The following is a 17,698-nucleotide window of genomic DNA, read 5'->3' on the forward strand; positions in this document are numbered from 1 at the left end:
TATAATTGGCAAAATTTCAAAGTAAATGTGCCAAAAATGCTAAGATTTAAAAGGGTAGCATTTAAATCTGTTCATGCATGTATTTAAAAATACACATGCATATATGTATATACATATATGTGTACACATTTAATTAAAGTTATCTACTTATCTATATTTGGATAGATTACTGCTCAATGTAGTACTAAGAAATAACTAGGAAAACATGATGCTTGTTTTGATTCCAATTCTTCTCCAGGGGAACATATTTAAAACTGGAGAGTAGAAAGAGTGATATAAATAGAAAATTTACAATAAATTTGATTGAGAATACAGTAAGAGCTACTCTTTAGTACAGGGGAGTTTATTCTTGTAGGCTTAGACAAGAAGGTAAACACCAATACCAAAATCAACATGAACAATAATAATAAATCTAATAAAAGCTTAAAAGTACCTATTGATGCCTCTGTTTATCAAACGTAGTCACTGAACTTGGTGTGCCAAAATAAATGTCCACCTAAATTGCATTTCCTGGGAAAATTCAGAAGGAAGGAAAAAGATTTACCTGAAGCAGAATATGTAGGCAAAATCAAAAGTATACAAGATAACTGCTATTGAGAGTGTTTAAAGGAAGTTAGGGAGGTTGTGAAATCAGCCTAAGATTGGTATCTAAGTTTGAATATAAATCTAAGAATTCCTAGGCTAAGAGATCAGAATAAGGACAAACTAGTACTGGTCAAATGGAAATGGCAAAAAGAAGGGATCCTCAGTAGGCAATATATATATATTTAAAATTTTTACATTCATAAACATATATTTGTACATAGGGAACATCTAATACATTTAAAAAATGAATGGTGAATACTTATTTTAATTCAGGTCTGGGAATGTTTTTAATGACTTACCTAAAGTTACTCACTGAACTAAAATCCAGTACTTTTTCAATTACCTTACGTAAAGGGATTTTTCAAGTCTGTTCAGAATTAGTTAAGGTCCAATTTTGTGTGTGTGTGGAAAAAGTAAGGGGGAACAGAAGACTGGATGAGCAAACCTTGCATCAAGAGGAAGCATGTATGAGTTTCAGAAACAATATATAGATAAGACTCATTTTCGTATTTGGCAAGCATCAGAAAGCATTTTTAGCTCGATGATTTGTGAGAATATAGAAGCGTGGAGCCAGAGTTTCCCTGACGACAACTCACACTTACCCAATCCCGTGGGCAGATCAAGGAGAAATCTTACAAATGCCGATTCTTGAGTTTAACAAAGTATTCAAGGCTCCTAGGTAAAATTAGAGGTGATAATCTGCACTAGGAATTGGCAAAGCATGCTGCTGGGCCAAAGTCAGTGCCCAGTTTGCTTTTATACAACTTGTGAGCTATGAGCGATTTGTTATATCTTTAAAGAGTTGTTTTAAATAAAATACATGAAAGGACCCTATGTGGTCCACTAGGTCTAAAATATTTACTTGCTGGCCCTTTACAGAAAAGGTTTGCTGACCCCTGACCTAACTCATTTCTGAAGGTCCTTCTAGCTCTAATAAGCTATGTTTTAAGTCATATTCTCCTTGAAATGATTGCAGCATTGCCACATTTATCAAATAAAATGCAGGGCATACATTCAAATTTGAATTTCAGATAAACAACCAATCGTTTTGTTTGGAATAGTAGGTCCCATGAAGTATTTGGGACACACTTATACTAAAAAATTATTCATTATTTTCCTGAAATTTAAACTTCACTGGGAATCTTGTATTTTATGACTACAGATATATGTGAATGCTCTGGTAAAAATTTGTACTTAAAATAGGTTGAGAGATTTGTCCAAAGGGTGTTGACATACAAATCACCTAAACCTGGGTCCAGAGGGAGTGTTTATTGAAAGGTCATAGGCCTTTTTCTTTGGAACACATACTGGATGCTTTTATATAAATGCACTGGCTAAAGATCAGTCAGTACTTAATATAAATCACATGATGGGGGCAGAAATCTCTAGAGATAATAAAAATCGTTTTAAACCTAAAATGGTCTAGTCAGTGTAACAATTGATAGTGACAGACAAGAAATGACTATAGAGAGGAGTTAACAATTAATGAGGAATATCAGGGCCAGGAGGATATTATTTTCTTCCCTAAAGCGAGGGTGACTTTTGTTATTTACTGCATCACAACTATGTAGACAAGAATTACTTTTGGGAAATGTGCTGAGTGTATAGAGTGTGTTTGCACTGGAGAGGAGAACCTTCTAAAGTTTGAAAATGTCATATAATTTTAGAAGAGTAAATAAGAGCAAAACTAGTCTCTAAAGATGGATGGAAATATGCTCACTAGAAGGGATTTTGAGAAGGCACTGCAACTATGTAATTTCAAAACAATGTAAATAGTGATATGGAACAGATGGATCAGAACAGGAAAGGGATCAGTATGATATGTACAAGACCCGATAAGTTTAAGTGCAAATTAATATGTGATTATATTTACTGAATGTGATAAAAACCTGTATATGAACAGAATAAGTAGAGTTTATCTAAAAGGGTCACCATTACCAATAAAGTTTCTGGCTTTGAGTTAAAGAGCAAAAGCAAAGCATTCTAATCCAGAGATTTATGGAGCATTGATGTGGGCTGTTAAGGCGTTAAAATATATAGTGAAACATTAGAGGGCATTTCAAATTATCTAAATGTAAATTAACCTGATATATGTGAATTACATATTTTTAAAATAATACAAATGGGTTTGAAATGAAGGGAACACTGCTTTACAATAGGGAACAATTATATACAGATATGCTTTGGGCTTTGAAACATATGTTCAAACATCTGAACAATGGTATGGTTGATTTCACAAACTCTAATTGTGTCCAGAGCCATCCATTCATCATTTTTAGCAATTTTCAATGTTGGCTATTTTCAAGTGATTGCACAGTAATCTTTCTGGATATTCATACATAATGCCTTTCTTATCACCTCTACAAAAAGTGAACTATAAGTCAATTTAACATGAAAATGTGTACAGTTCTCAAGTTCCTATCTAGTAAACAAATACAAAAATATAGAAACTCATCATATAAGAAAGAAAGCTCACACTGAATAAAGACTCCAGATTTTTTGCCTTCTTTTCCTTTTGTTTTCATTTTTTGCATTTCCCTAAACATTGTATACAGGTTCTTTCTGGAACATAGTTTTGGTATTGCACATGCTAATCTGGATAAGGGAACTAATTTTAAGTGGCTTTTTTGTATTTCATGCCAAGAAAATGTCAGATATACTGCACATGGGATCCACAGCAGATACATCTTATAGATTCCCTCTTAAACTAGGTGTTAGAAATTTGTGGGGGAAAAAAAAGCATTACTGAAAAGCTCAGGCAATAAAAAACTTTAGTAGATGTTCTGCATTTTCATTAAAGAATATCTAGTTATTATCACCATTTTCTGTCTTTCTTTTAAATTAGTAAAATGTAGAGAGAAATATAACTACACAGCTGTGTATGGAAACACAGAGCACAGGACATCCTTCTATATATTCTAGCTTATGAATATACTAAATATATACTAATATTTATATACTCTTAAAATATGGTTAAATAAAAATGATTAAATATCATAGAAAATCATAAGCATATCATGAAAAGATGTGATTATATATGATACTATAGACCTTCTAAACATAACTGCCATTAGAATTACAGAATGAGGTATATGTGGTTAGGGCACAACTACGGGATTCACATTCATGTAAAGGCATTCAATATTTGAGTAATAAAACAATGCTAGCAACAAAGTTAACTGGTAAGACTCTAACTTTGGAGCAATGTACCATTTGATAGGCATGTGATACATATAGATAATTATGCCAATAAAATAGAAATAATAAGTAAAATTTCTTAAAAATTTTAGAAAATTTACATATGATTTCAAACCTTCATTCTACTTTAAAAGACTACAAGTTATTTCATTTTCTTTCTTCTGAATTCAGTTACAGAAAGTCTAGAGGATAATATTCAGTGGTTTATGATATGGTAATTGAGCTCAAAATTTAGTTGAGCTGCTTAATTTTTTTAAAGAGTAAAAAATACTTATAAAATACTTACAAAAATTAAGGGTTTTTTCTTTCTTTTTCAAGTTTTTATTTAAATTCCAGTTAGTTAACATGCAGTGGAATATTAGTTTAAGGAATAGAATTTAGTGATTCATCACTTACATACAACACCCAGTGCTCATCACAAGTGCCCTCCTTAATGTCCATCACCTTCAGGGTTATTTTCAATTTTTTTCAGGACGAGGAATTCTATGTTCAAAGGTTTAAAGATGTACCGAAAATATTTTGTCTAGCTCTTGTGTTGCTATGTTTAAAATCCTATGATAGCCATAAGAAATCCTAGGAAATACTTGTTAGTTTTATTTCAAGCTTATTTGTAAATAGTGTTGTCTAAATATTTTACAGTTTTTCCACAAAAGGAGAGAAAAATAAATGTAAGTGTTATGAAGAGTTCTTCAACAAGCCAGAGTTAGGAGGGCTGCCTGAATATTCAGGGCACAGATTGAAATGAATATAAAATTTGAAAAGTGTTCAAATTCAGAACTAGTCGGGTTGGTAAGAAGTCAGGGATTGAGTCTTTAAATTGTTATAGTGGGAAGCAATCTTTGTATTTTTTCCTTTTTCCCTAAATACCATGATATTTACCTAATATGCCTAAATAGCTTAATGATTAGTTATTTCAAAAAAATTATTCTCTATAAATTAAAAAAATTATTTCCTTCCATATTTCATGTACTATGCTAAATGCCTGAGTTTGAAAGATAAAAAAAGTCACTTTCCTCAATATTTTACCACCTAGGATAAAGATATCAGAAAGTATACCATGAAAACACAAGACAGCAAACACAATCCAGAAGGGCTCACATGGGAATGTAGCATGAGAAGCCAAAAAGGTGGTTGGGATGTGATGACAGAAACAGGGCTTCCCAGAAAAAATGATAATTGATCAAAGTCTTTAAAAAAGAAAAGTAGTTAAGCATGTTGAGAAGGATATTCCACGCAGAAGGAAAGTTGAAGAATTACAAATACCTTAGTATAATTGGATTATAGTTTTAGATGGCAGGAAGTTGTAGGAAAACAAAACCAGCTACGTAAGTAAGCAGGTATCAGACCATGAAGGGCAATGTATGTCAGGGAAGGCACTATGTCTGGAAGAAGAATCAGCATCGATCTTGTGAAGCTAAGAGGACATAAAGCGATACAGTGGTGTGGTAGATGCTGTGAAGCTCTTGCTGTCAAATCCTGCTGCCTTCCTTTCCTCACCTGCATTGATCTCAAACGTGCTTTCTTAATAAAATCCTGCTTTATAATCTCTACCAAGGATTCTGCTGCTTAGGGGACACATCCTGTAACAGTTTGGTAGCAGAGTAAGAAAATAACCTGACTAGCAAGCTTTTCTGCCAAAGTGAAGAGGAATCCCTGCTGGTGACACAGTTTCTGAGGTCCACAGCAATGGCTAAGCAGAATCTAAAAGGTTTCTTGTGAGAGGCTGATCTAGGTGTCAATAAATTCTGCTGCTTAGGGGACACATCCTGTAACAGTTTGGTAGCAGAGTAAGAAAATAACCTGACTAGCAAGCTTTTCTGCCAAAGTGAAGAGGAATCCCTGCTGGCGACACAGTTTCTGAGTCCACAGCAATGGCTAAGCAGAATCTAAAAGGTTTCTTGTGAGAGGCTGATCTAGGTGTCAATAAATTTTTAGAGCTAAAAGGGGCTCTCACTCTGCCACTTCAAGGATAGAGAAACTGTAGGTCAAAAGAGTCATGATTTCCCTCATGCTACATAACTAATTACGGGCTGGGCTGAGACTAATTCTGTATCTTTCACTCCCAAGCTACTGTCTTTTTCAGTAAACCTATGCTTCTCAAATGGATGTGTTCCCAGGAATCTGCGTCAGCATGTCAGATTTGCTTGCAACCACAGGAGAAACATGACAGTTCATGGAGAATGGTTTCATTTACTCTTTATATCACAATGCATATGTTGTAGAATGTAAAGAGCATGTGACGTTTAAGATCAAAGGAACAAGAGACTCTCAAGATCTTTGGAATTCGGCTTCATCTCTAGAATCTTTTTGGGTAGGGTTGATTCTCCTCTGCCACTAGGGAGAAAGTGATATAAGTATTGGAAAAGAACTAACTGCAGGAAGAAAGGCAGCCATCATTCCTAGGTACTGGATTCTCTTCCATATTTATGATAATATAACAATTTATAGGAGGACTTTTCCTGTTTTCTCACATTTGTTAATAATTTTTAAAGTTTATTTATTTTGAGAGAGAGAGAGAGCACACGCAGGGAGGGGCAGGGAGAGAGGGAGAGACAGAATCACAAGCAGGCTCCAGGCTTTCAGCACAGAGCCCAATATGGGGCTCGACCCCATGAACTATGAGATCATGACCTGAGCAGAAATCAAGTGTTGGCTGTTTAGCTGACTGAGCCACCCAGGCGTACCTCAAATTTCTTATTAAAGTCTCTAAACTGCAGAATAATAATTACCTCCTCTCTTAAAGAGAGATATTAAACATATCTACATAATACCTAAGAGGAGGTCAATTGGTTCAGCTACCATCACCCCCAAAATCTATGAGAGAAAGCTAGAGATTATATATTTTTCAGAAGTCTTTAAGAGCAAAAACCAAGGTGACATATATTGCCCCAACTCCAAATCAAATGAGGAAGTCTCAAAAAGTATCACTCAGATACTACGGATCGCTAAATGCATGCTAGCAAAGCTGAAGCAATTTGTTCTGTTCTTATCTGTGCAGAATTCTTAGGAGAATGTGATATGTGTTTCCAGAATTTGGAAGCAGGGGATGGAGAACTGAGGCTTGCCTTTTTCTGAGAGAAGCTAAAAGGCAGTCAGCAGCCTGGAGTAATCTGCAAAGTTAGTGAGGAGAAAGAGGATTCATCCTGAGTTTACACATACTTCCACTTGCTGGCAGGGCAGGGATGCCTGGGATTTTCCTGAGATCCAACTGACAAGAAAGAAAGTGGTAGATAAAAAGGCTTGAGTCATCTAGAGATAATCTTTTCCAAAATGATAGCTACTGTACAAGGTACACCGGTCCCAAAGAGCGGAAATTTATTTCTCAGATAATTGCTAAAGGGGATTCACAAAGATCAGATGAGAGTGCCCAAACTACAGCAGAGCAGCATGCTGTAGGGAATGACCAACAACCACGAATGTACCCATGACGTCAGAATGCATTTGCTGCCAGCATAGGATTATAATTAGCATCTTATAATGATTAAGACTTTTGGTGTTTTTCCTAATTCCTTCTACCCTTGGTCTGACCCAGAAGACTCTAGTTGCAGAAAGGAGGATATCAAAGGGAGGGACAGAGAGAGGGTGTGGACAGCTGCAAATTGGGTTTGGGAATGAAAGTGGATTACTTAAATTAAATTAGAGTTTTTAATACCTGCAAGTGACCTGAAAGCTTTGGGATATATCCAGCTTGTCTAAAAATAAGGGGAAGAGAAATATCTGAAGTAAATACCTGAAGTTGGTGCTGGAAGAAATTACATTATTTTAGGTGTAAACCTCCAAGTCAAGTCATTTAGTAAACTAAATTCTTTACTATGTCAATGCAGGTGGTGTTGTCTTTGAGACATATTCTATTTTTTAAATTAGATATTTTAAAATAGAAACATATGGTAGTTAAAAAACTCCTTGGCATCAACAACAGCGTGGTTTGAGTTCTGGCTTTGCCCTTCACTGGCCTATCGTAATCCTTCCCTCCTGGGCAGCTGGTTTATGATCTCCTCTCAGCAACTGGGCTGGCACAACATAGCTTTGGCCAGAGTGATTGAAATAGAGGTGGTCACTTGGGTCACGTGTCTTTTATCCAAGTTTCATCCAAGAAAGATTTGGTCTCTCCATGAGTACTCTACAATGTTGATTCAAAAGCCACTGTCAGCTAGGAGATGGTGAGAAGAATAAAACATGATTCCACCAGAGAAACTAGCCAGAGTCAGAGTTCTCTTGTTCTTAGTTCTACTTCCTTTCTCGGAACAGCTTTGAATTCCCATTCTGGGGCTCTATGAAATGCCACCTTTATATTTTTATAATGATTTTTTTCTATCTTTGCTTATGCTAACTTAGATCAAATAGGAAGGTTAATTTTAAGAACTGGATTCAAATCCCAAAATTTACTAGCTGAGTAAACAAAGACAAATTACTTAAATGTTCTGTGTCCATTTTCTCTGAATTTGGAGATAGAATAGTACTTATTTCAAAATAATATTAACTCATAAGAAATAAATGAGTCACTACAGGCTAAGATTAAGAACAATGTTCGGGCACCAGGGTGGTTCAGTTGGTTGGGCATTCAACTTTGGTTTAGGTCATGATCTCACGGTTCATGGGTTCGAGCTCCATGTTGGGCTCTATGCTGACAGCTCAGAGCCTGGCACCTGCTTCAGATTCTGTGTTTCCCTCTCTCTCCACCACTCCCCCCCCACCCCCGGTCATGCTCTGTCTCAAGATAAATAAAACATTAAAAAAAAAAAAAAAAGAACAATGCCTAACACATATTAAGCATGTAATACATGCTAACCATCATCTAATGAGTTGATTTCTATAACTTAGAAATGAAAATAACTTTGATTAATATTATCTCACAGTGTTGGCATAATGATTGAAAGAGAAAATGCATGAGAAGAGTTTAGGATGATATATACCAAGTTTGAAATGGTAATTATTGGCTGTCATTGTCTGTTGCTTTCTTATTTCTTAGTTATGACACCTGATGTTAATCTGCAGAAACACTAAGATTACTAAGATTCTTCATTTTTAATCCACAAGCAGTGTATGAAAATGCAGGTAAAGGGTGACATAAATAAGTGTGAGGATTGGTTGCAATTTTCATGTCTCTTTCTATCTACTCATACGTATTCATATCTACATCCTTCTATATCCTAAGACAGAGAATAAAGAGATATCTACAGAGACACCTTAACAAAATAGATTAAAGCAATTGAAATTGATTTAGTATTTCAAGGACAAACTGTAAAAGAATAAATTCTTCTCAGGTGGTTCTCAATTTCATTAATAAAATTATATTTATGAGTAAGGATATCACGTTGCCTCATACAAATTCTACTTTATTTCCTGTCAAAGGCACATCACATGTTGAAGAAAGTAACTTGCCTGCAAGTGAGTTTCCCATTGGCCATATAATTATTCTTAATTAGCTCTAGTCATTACAATCCTTTGTTTTGCCATTGTGTCATAACATTTTAAGGCAGGTTAATCTTAGCCTTTGTTTTTCCTGTTGGTCTATTCTCATATCATCCAAGTTTATATATTTCAATTCTTTGGACCAATTTCTTATAGTTAACTAGAAATCAGAATTTTCTTTCAAATCTTTACAAAGTTATTATTTCTTTGTATACAGCATAATACAAAAGTACTACTGTAGACTTTTACCATTATTTAAAATGTTAAAAAGATAGTAAGAGCATTCAACTAACCAATCCTGTTAATTTTATTATCTGATAATATACTTCTTAAAAAATTTGCTTGTTTATTATTGAGACAGAAAGAAACAGAGCATGAGTATGAGAGGGGCAGAGAGAGAGAGGGAGACACAGAATCCGAAGCAGGCTTCAGGCTTTGAGCTGTTAGCACAGAGCCTGATGCCGGGCTCGAACCTACAAACCTTGAGATCATGAGCTGAGCTGAAGTTGAATGCTTAACCAACTGAGCCACTGAGGTGCCCCATTCATATATTCTTATATAGAAAAGGCTTAATTTTTTCTTTGAAAAGGTATGGAGTTCATCAACTGAGAAAAGTCATTTTATTTAGCATCTGTGCATATAACTTCACTAAATTTCTTGAGACCAGAAGAAATGGGCCCACTAAAAATTTGAATAAATAGATGAATGAAATTAGTAGACTGCTTTTCTCTTCATTAACTTGTTTTAGCCCCATCTTTACTCTAAAAGAAATTTTGGTATTAAAGTTTTCCCTCAAAAAAGAACTAGTAAAAAGTCATTCCTATATATACATTTTCACGGTAACATATCTCTTTGTTTGGAACATTCTCCTGGTATTGAAAAGACTGACACCTTCTCAGATTTTAGTTCTAAAATTGATGACATTTCTTCATAATAGATTTCTAAATAGGTCTTTTTCTGCTCCCATGCAGCCTACCCTGTTCTTCATTATTATAGCATTCTGTTTCAGAATCTGTATACCAGTTTGGATCACATATTTGAGTGTTTACTGTTTTACTGGCTTATACTTCTTGTAAATGACAAAGGCAGAGACGCCGACCATCTCATTCATGAGTGTATATCTAGTATTTGAGGCAGTGCTTGGTACACCGTAAGTATGCAAAGAGTTTGTGGTAGAAATATAAATGAGAGACTTCATCTAACTTAATTTATAAATGAACTAATTTATTAAAATGGGAGAGTTTCTATAGAATATTTACTGCCCATTTTTGTGTGAAAGGCCTTATTTAATATACGAGTGTAATATGCATGTCTGATATATAGCAAAAGGTCTAGACTGGTTACATATATCTGGGACCTGTCAATGTATAGATGGCATTTAACGCTTTAAGACTCTGTTGTATTGTAATAGTAGATAGATAATAGAAGCGCAGGTAAATAAGAGAGATCAAAATGAGCCTTTTGGAATTTGTTAAATAAGTGATAATTAATGCTATTTTAACAAATAGTGTAATTTAGTCTTCTGACTGAGACTTGATATAACTTCAGCTGCTTCCATCTTCTCACACTCCAATCAAACCTTTCAGTAGAAAAGTCTTTTCATCCTCTCCCCATCTCCCTTTTGTACAAGCAGCGCCATCACATTCGTTACACCATTTTCCTTTGGTCTGGTAAAACTGTGCAGTCCAACATGGTATCCACCAGACGAGTGGCTATTAAGATGAAGCTTCAAATGTGGCCAGTTTAAATTAATGTGCTGTAAGTGTACAGTACACATAGGATGTGGAAGACTGAGTATGAAAAAAAGAACTTAAATTATCCCATTAATATTTTTATATCATTTCATAATAATATTTTGGATATACTAGGCTAAATTTATTCATTTCTTCTTTCATTTTTCGATGTGGCAGCAAGAAAACCTACAAATTGCATATGTTCCTTGCATTCTAATATTATTGAACAATTCACTTATAGGACCATCAAAATTAAGTATTCCATGATCACTGCATACCAACTTTTTTCTGATTATTACCTCTGTTTATATATTATCATTTTAAAGTGATTTCATAAGCAGTAGTATAAGGAATTCTAATTAACTTTTCTTCTCTTTATTTTTATAAGCAAATTTCCTTTAGGACAAAAATGCTTTAAATATGTTTGTCAATTAAAAGGACAATTAGTAAATCATCAAATGTCATGTTTACATGTCTACAGTCAAAATATATTTATATCCATTTATCATATAAAGAGAAAGCAAGAGATAAGTTGGGACAAATGAAGCCTTTATTCTCTTAATTTGTGTAGGTTTATGTAATTGTTAATCTTAAATATATACAATCGAATTTATTTAATTTTTATTTTTTAATTTTTTCAATTCAACTCAGAATCTACCATTAAACTACTTTGGAGAACACACGCTCTGGCAGATGAAATATTGGATCTGGAATATGGATACTGTATGCCAGTTCTAGATTTGTCCTTAACTAGTAGTTTCCATGAGTTAATTTTCTTGGACTCTGTTTCCATTCCTGTGAAATGCTAGTTTCAACTAATTTAAGTTTAAGCTGTTTTCCAACAGCAAATTATTTTGATAGCCCAAAAGAGATACTAAACATATGTTTTAATAATCCTATATATTTTCAATTTTCTGTGTGTATCTTGTGTTGTGCAATAAATCTGTTAGAAAAAACATATTTGTATATAATGAAGTCACAGAACTTGAGGAATTCAGCATTGAAATGAGAAAGATAAAATACTCATACTTCCCAGTGTGCATGTATACAGTAAACCTTGGATTTTGAGTAGCTTGTTCTGTGAGTATTCTGCAAGATGAGTAACCATTCCTCACAAATTTTAACTTGATAAACGAGCACTCTCTTATAATATGGGTAGTACATGAGGCCAAATATCACGTGATCATGTATGAGCCAATGGTTTTTCTCTCATTGTAGGATTGTGGGTGATCATCTCCCTTGCTCGGATGCTTGGTCTCAGGCTGCGGTGTCTGGCAGAAAGCAGTGATTTTTAAGAACATTGGAAGATGTGCACGACTGGCACTAGTGTATTTTTTGTCACTTCAAAGCACCTATGGACGGTCCTTTGTTTTTCCATACATGATATACTTAGGAACGCTTTGCTTCATTCTAGGTCAGGTTGCCTGCAGATGTAGACCCTGCTGCCTTATTGCCAGTTACGTTAGATACAGTATATGACAAGAGTTTATTAATATTGTACTGTAGTCAACATCCGTGTCATGTATACAATGGCCCCCATGAAGAAAAAGGCTGAAAAGAAAGGCAGCAAAAGGAGATGATTATAGTGGAAGTTAAGAACTATGAGTGATGTATGCGAATGGCCAAAATTACAAGATTTTATAAGTCTATGCCGACCATTTGCACAATATTAAAGAAGAAAGAAGAAATAAGGAGTTTAGTACAGTGAAGAGTCATGAGAATATCAAAGCAACAGGCATGTGTTCTGGAAGATGTAGAAAAGTTGCTTCTGGTTTGGATAAATGAGAAACAGTGAACAAGTAATACTGTGACTGAGAACTTTATCTGAGAGGAGGCAAAGGCTTTGTATACCAACCTTGTAAGTAAACTGCCAGGTACATCAACAGAAAATGAAGATGGCTTCAGAGGAAGAAGGGGATGGTTTAATAACTTTAAGAGGAGGAATGGCATCCTTAGTGTTGTGAATCACGGAGAGGCTGTGAATTCAGATGCTAAGGCAGCTGACGCATTTGCTATCCAGATCCAGAAGCTCATGGTTTGAGTGTTACCTGCTGAGCAAGTTTTTAACTCTGATGAGATGGAGTTTTGGAAAAAGATGCCAAAGAGCAACTACATTACAGAAGAGGAGAATGCGATGCCCGGTCACAAGCCCACGAAAGACCATCTTGCCCTTTTGTTTTGTGCTAATGCACGTGGGGCTTTCAAAGTCAAACCTCTGCTCATGTATCATTCTGAGAATTCATGAGCCTTCAAGAAATGTAAGGTGCAGAAAAGCCAGTTAAGTGTTATGTGGAGGTCCAACAGCAAGGCTTGAGTCACTTGTATCTTGTTCATTGAGTGGATCAATGAGGTCTTTAGTCTTAGACTGAAGAAATACCTTTTAGAAAAGAAATCTGCCAGTCAAAGCCTTGCTGTTTATGGATAATGCTCCTTCTCATCCTCCAGACTTTTAGGATGACTTACTGGAGGAATCTGAGTTCATTAAAGTCAAGTTCCTTCCTCCCAATACCATTCCAATTTTCCAGCCCACATATCAGTTTTATAAATCTTAAAAAGCTTTATACTAAAGCATTATTTCAGCAATACTTCAAGGTGACTGAAGGAACAAACCTTACTCCCCAAGAGTTTTGGAGAAATCATATCCACATCACGAACTATCTTAAGATCATTGATAAAGCCTGGGATGGGGCCACCAAGAGAACCCTCAATTCTGTTTGGAGAAAACTGGCCTGACTGCATTCTTGGACATGACTTAGAAGGGCTTGCTCATGAACAGAAGCCACTGGTTATTGATGAAACTGTGTCTTTGGGTAAGATCATGGACCTAGAGGTGAATGATGATAGCGTTCAAGAAATGATGGAAGAACATGGTTGGTCAGGGGCTGACCTGTATCATGGGCAAAAGCAAGAAGTTATGTTGTCTGCAGAGAAGGAAATGAAAAAGGTGGTGGGATGCCTCATTTCAAATGAGACTAGGGAGATGTTTAAAATGTGGACAACAGTACAAAATTCTGTAAAAAAACAAAAACAAAAACAAAAAACAAACCACCATCCAAATAAGGCTGTAGCAGTGTGAGCGATGGATGTGTTTAACAACATGCAACTTCACATTTCCGTGAATTCTTAAAAGAAGACAAAAGTAAGTGTCATTGGATAGGTTCTTTGTTGAAGTCGCATGAAAAGAAGAAGATTTCATTGAGCCAATAGATAGCAGTGATTCTGTTAGTTATAGGGAAAGCCATCCTACACAATAACCCTCCTCTCTCTTGTCTCCCTCACACCAGGCATAAAGGTTTTCAAAGGTAAGAGCAGGTTAATTTGTTTTTCTTTATATTTTTTTGTTATTTTGTATTATATTACAGTATTGTAATCATTTTTATATGAATATTCTTGGGTTGTTGAACAAATCATTTGCGTTTTCATTATATCTTATGGGGAAATTCTCTTTGATATATGAGTGTTTGATGACAAGCCTGTTTCTGGAATGAATTATGCTCACAAACCAAGGTTTTACTATACCGAAAGTGTTTAGCTAACTGATCATTAACCTTCTCTACAGTAAGCCCACATCATTTAATCTTTTATCCATAACATTTGTTCCCAGATAAAGTTTTACTGATATGATTAGGTTTTTCAATGGCTAGATGGGACAGAAGAGGGTACAAGAAAGGGGAGAAAAAGGGATTCTTGGTATGTCTTATCTTTTTTTTAATTTACGTGTTAGTTACATAACATACCATGCAATATTGATTTCAGGAGTAGAATTCAGTAATTCATTACTTATATACCACACCGAGGGCTCATCACAATAAGTGCCCTCCTTAGTACCCATGACCCATTTAGCCTGTCTCCCACCCACCACCCTCTGTCAACCCATAGTTTATTCTCTATCATTAAGAGTCTCTTGTGGCTTGTTTCCCTCTCTTCTCTTTCCTGCCCCCCCTTCCCATATGTCCATCTGTTTTGTTTCTTAAATTCCACCTGTAAGTGAAATCATATGGTATTTGTCTTTCTCTGATTGACTTACTTCACTTAGAATACATTCTACCTCATCCATGTGATTACAAATGGCAAGATTTCTTTCCTTTTGATGGCTGAGGAATATTCAATTGTGTGTGTGTGTGTGTGTGTGTGTGTGTGTGTGTGTGTATCTTATTTATACATTCATCAGTTAATGGGCATTTGGGCTTTCTCCATATTTTGTTTATTGTTGACAATGCTGCTATAAATATTGGTGTGCATGTACTCCTTCAAGTCTGTATTTTTGCATCCTTTGGGGAAATACCTCATAGTGCAATGTTGCATCATAGGGTAGTTCTATTTTTTGTTTATTCAGGAACCTCCATACTGTTCTCCAGAATGACTGCACCAGTTTGCATTCCCACTAACAGTACAAGAGGGGTTCTCCTTTCTCTGCATCCTTGCCAACACCTATTGTTTATCATGTTGTTAATTTTAGCCATTCTCACAGGTGTGAGGTGGTATCTCATTGTGGTTTTGATTTGTATTTCCCTGATGATGAATAATGCTGAGCCTCTTTTCATATGTCTATTAGCCATCTGGATGTCTTTTTTGGAAAAGTGTCTATTCATATCTTCTGCCCATTTCTTAACTGGGTTGTTTGTTTCTGGGGTATTGAGTTTGAAAAGTTCTTTATAGATTTTGAATACTAACCCTTTATCAGATATGTTATTTGCAAATATCTTCTCCCATTCCATAGGCTGCCTTTTAGTTTATTTTTTCCTTCTCTGTGCAGAAACCTTTATGTTGATGAGTAGTTCATATTTGTTTTTGTTTCCTTTGCCTTCAGCAATGTATCTAGTAGGAAGTTGTTGTCACCAAGGTCAAAGGTTAATGGTTTCCCATCTCACATTTAGGTCTTTCATCCATTTTGAATTTATTTTTGTCTATAGGGTCAGAAAGTGGTCCAGTTTCATTCTTCTGCATGTTGTTGTCCAGTTTTCTCAACAGCATTTGGTAAGAGACTGTATTTTTTCACTGGATATTCTTTCCTGCTTTCTCATAAATGAGTTGGCCATATACTTGTGGGTCCACATCTGGGTTTTCTATTCTGTTCCATTGATCTATATGCCTGTTTTGGGGCCAGTCCAATACTGTCTTAAGTCACTGACTGTCATTTCTCCCTGTTCTTTCTTTTGATGTAAATTCCTCCATCTCGTCATTTTGGAGGAAGAAAACACAGTAATAACAACAATAGAATGGAATAAAAATTTTAAAAAATTAAAAAAAAATCAAATAAAGCTAGATCCTTGATGTGATTTGGTATGCTTGTTAAGAGAAGCTTGACAGCAAAAAGAGAAAAGAGAAAAGGAGAAAAAAAATTGAAAATAATATAACAGTAAAATTAAAAAAATATTTTGCTCTTTCTGTAGCCAAGGGAAAAAAAATAACAAAAACAGAAGCAACAACAACAACAAATAAGGAAGAAAGGAACAAACAAAAATCCCCAACTAAAGCTTGATCCAGGTTCCCCTAGAGCTGAAACCTTGCAGTACACTAAGGTCGGCTAAGTGGGTGGAAGGGATTTGTGCTGGTCTTCTAGCGAGGGGCCTGCTGCTCTAATTTTCAGGCTGACTTGTCCTAGTGGAGAAGTGCCTGGAGGGCACAGGGGGCGGGGATTGGTGTAACAGCTTTGTTCTCCACTTGATGGTGCTGCTTAGCTCACTGGGGTCAGTTAGTTTTGGGAGGCTAATGGTGAAAATGGCTTCACCTCTGGCTTCATCTCTAGTGTCCAGAGCAGGAAGTTCATACCCTCACAATTTGCAATTATCCCCCCTCCTGGATCCCCCCACTTCTGTCAGCTCAGCCACATTCCCCCTGTCTGTGTCCGAGCTATCCACCTACCAGATGGTGCCTTCCTTCACAGTTTTATTTCAGGTGAAGCTGTGTTTCAAAACCCAACACTTCAGAGACCCCCGTGGCTCAAACACACAGTGATCCTCTGGTAGGGGGCCAACTTGTCCCAGGAAATGGTTCCACCATGGCACAGCATCTGTGCTCAGAGTTTATGGTAAATTGCAACACACAGCTGGTGCTAGAGCTTGATGTCCTCAGCACGTATCTTTGTTCCTGTATGTGAACATGGCTTGATGGCACCTGCCGGGTCTTTTACCTGTGGAGAGGCCGCATCACATCTCCCAAATGCACTTTAAACAGAGAAATTGCTTCTCCCCATGTGACCCCAGGAGACCGTCAGACCTCACTGCTTGTTTCCTCCTGGGAACACCAGCGGGGGCTGACCTCTGAAACTCTAGACTCTGTGCTCTACCCTTCATATAAAGCTGGTGGTATTGAAACCCTCTTCTTTTTCCCCTATCAGTTTTTGGGATCAGTTTTCTTGTGGAAGCTCCTGTGTGTTTTCACACTTTCTCTCTACCTGCTTTCAGGGCGAGTCCTTTCTTGTGCAAGCCTGATACACTGCTCTCTCTCCCCACTTCTCTTTCTCCTTTCTGCAAAAATGGCTCCCTCTCCTCAGTGGCACCACAGTTTTTCTCTCCCCCAATTCAACTCTCTGTACCACGTACCTGACGCATTCTCTCCCTCAAGTTATGCAGACTGTTCTGTCAATCCTCAGATTGATTTCCTAGGTGCTCAAAATGGTTTGATGCTGATCTAACTGTGCTCAAGGGATGAAACAAACCTAGGGTCCTCTTACTACTCTGCCATCTTAACTCTTCTGGATCTCACTGTGGAACACAATGACTATAATAGAGTCTTGAGACTTACACAACCAGATGTCAATAATGATA

At 36.2% G+C, this 17,698-nt stretch overlaps 1 protein-coding gene across 1 annotated transcript in view; it reads right to left on the minus strand.

Moving 5' to 3' along the window:
* Positions 1-17,698, minus strand: part of EYS (eyes shut homolog) — a 1,499,666-nt gene that overhangs the window by 395,879 nt on the left and 1,086,089 nt on the right. The gene's annotated exons all lie outside the window — the stretch shown is intronic.

The sequence above is a fragment of the Suricata suricatta genome, chromosome 7 (assembly GCF_006229205.1).
Source record: "Suricata suricatta isolate VVHF042 chromosome 7, meerkat_22Aug2017_6uvM2_HiC, whole genome shotgun sequence".
Classification (NCBI taxonomy): Eukaryota; Metazoa; Chordata; class Mammalia; order Carnivora; family Herpestidae; genus Suricata; species Suricata suricatta.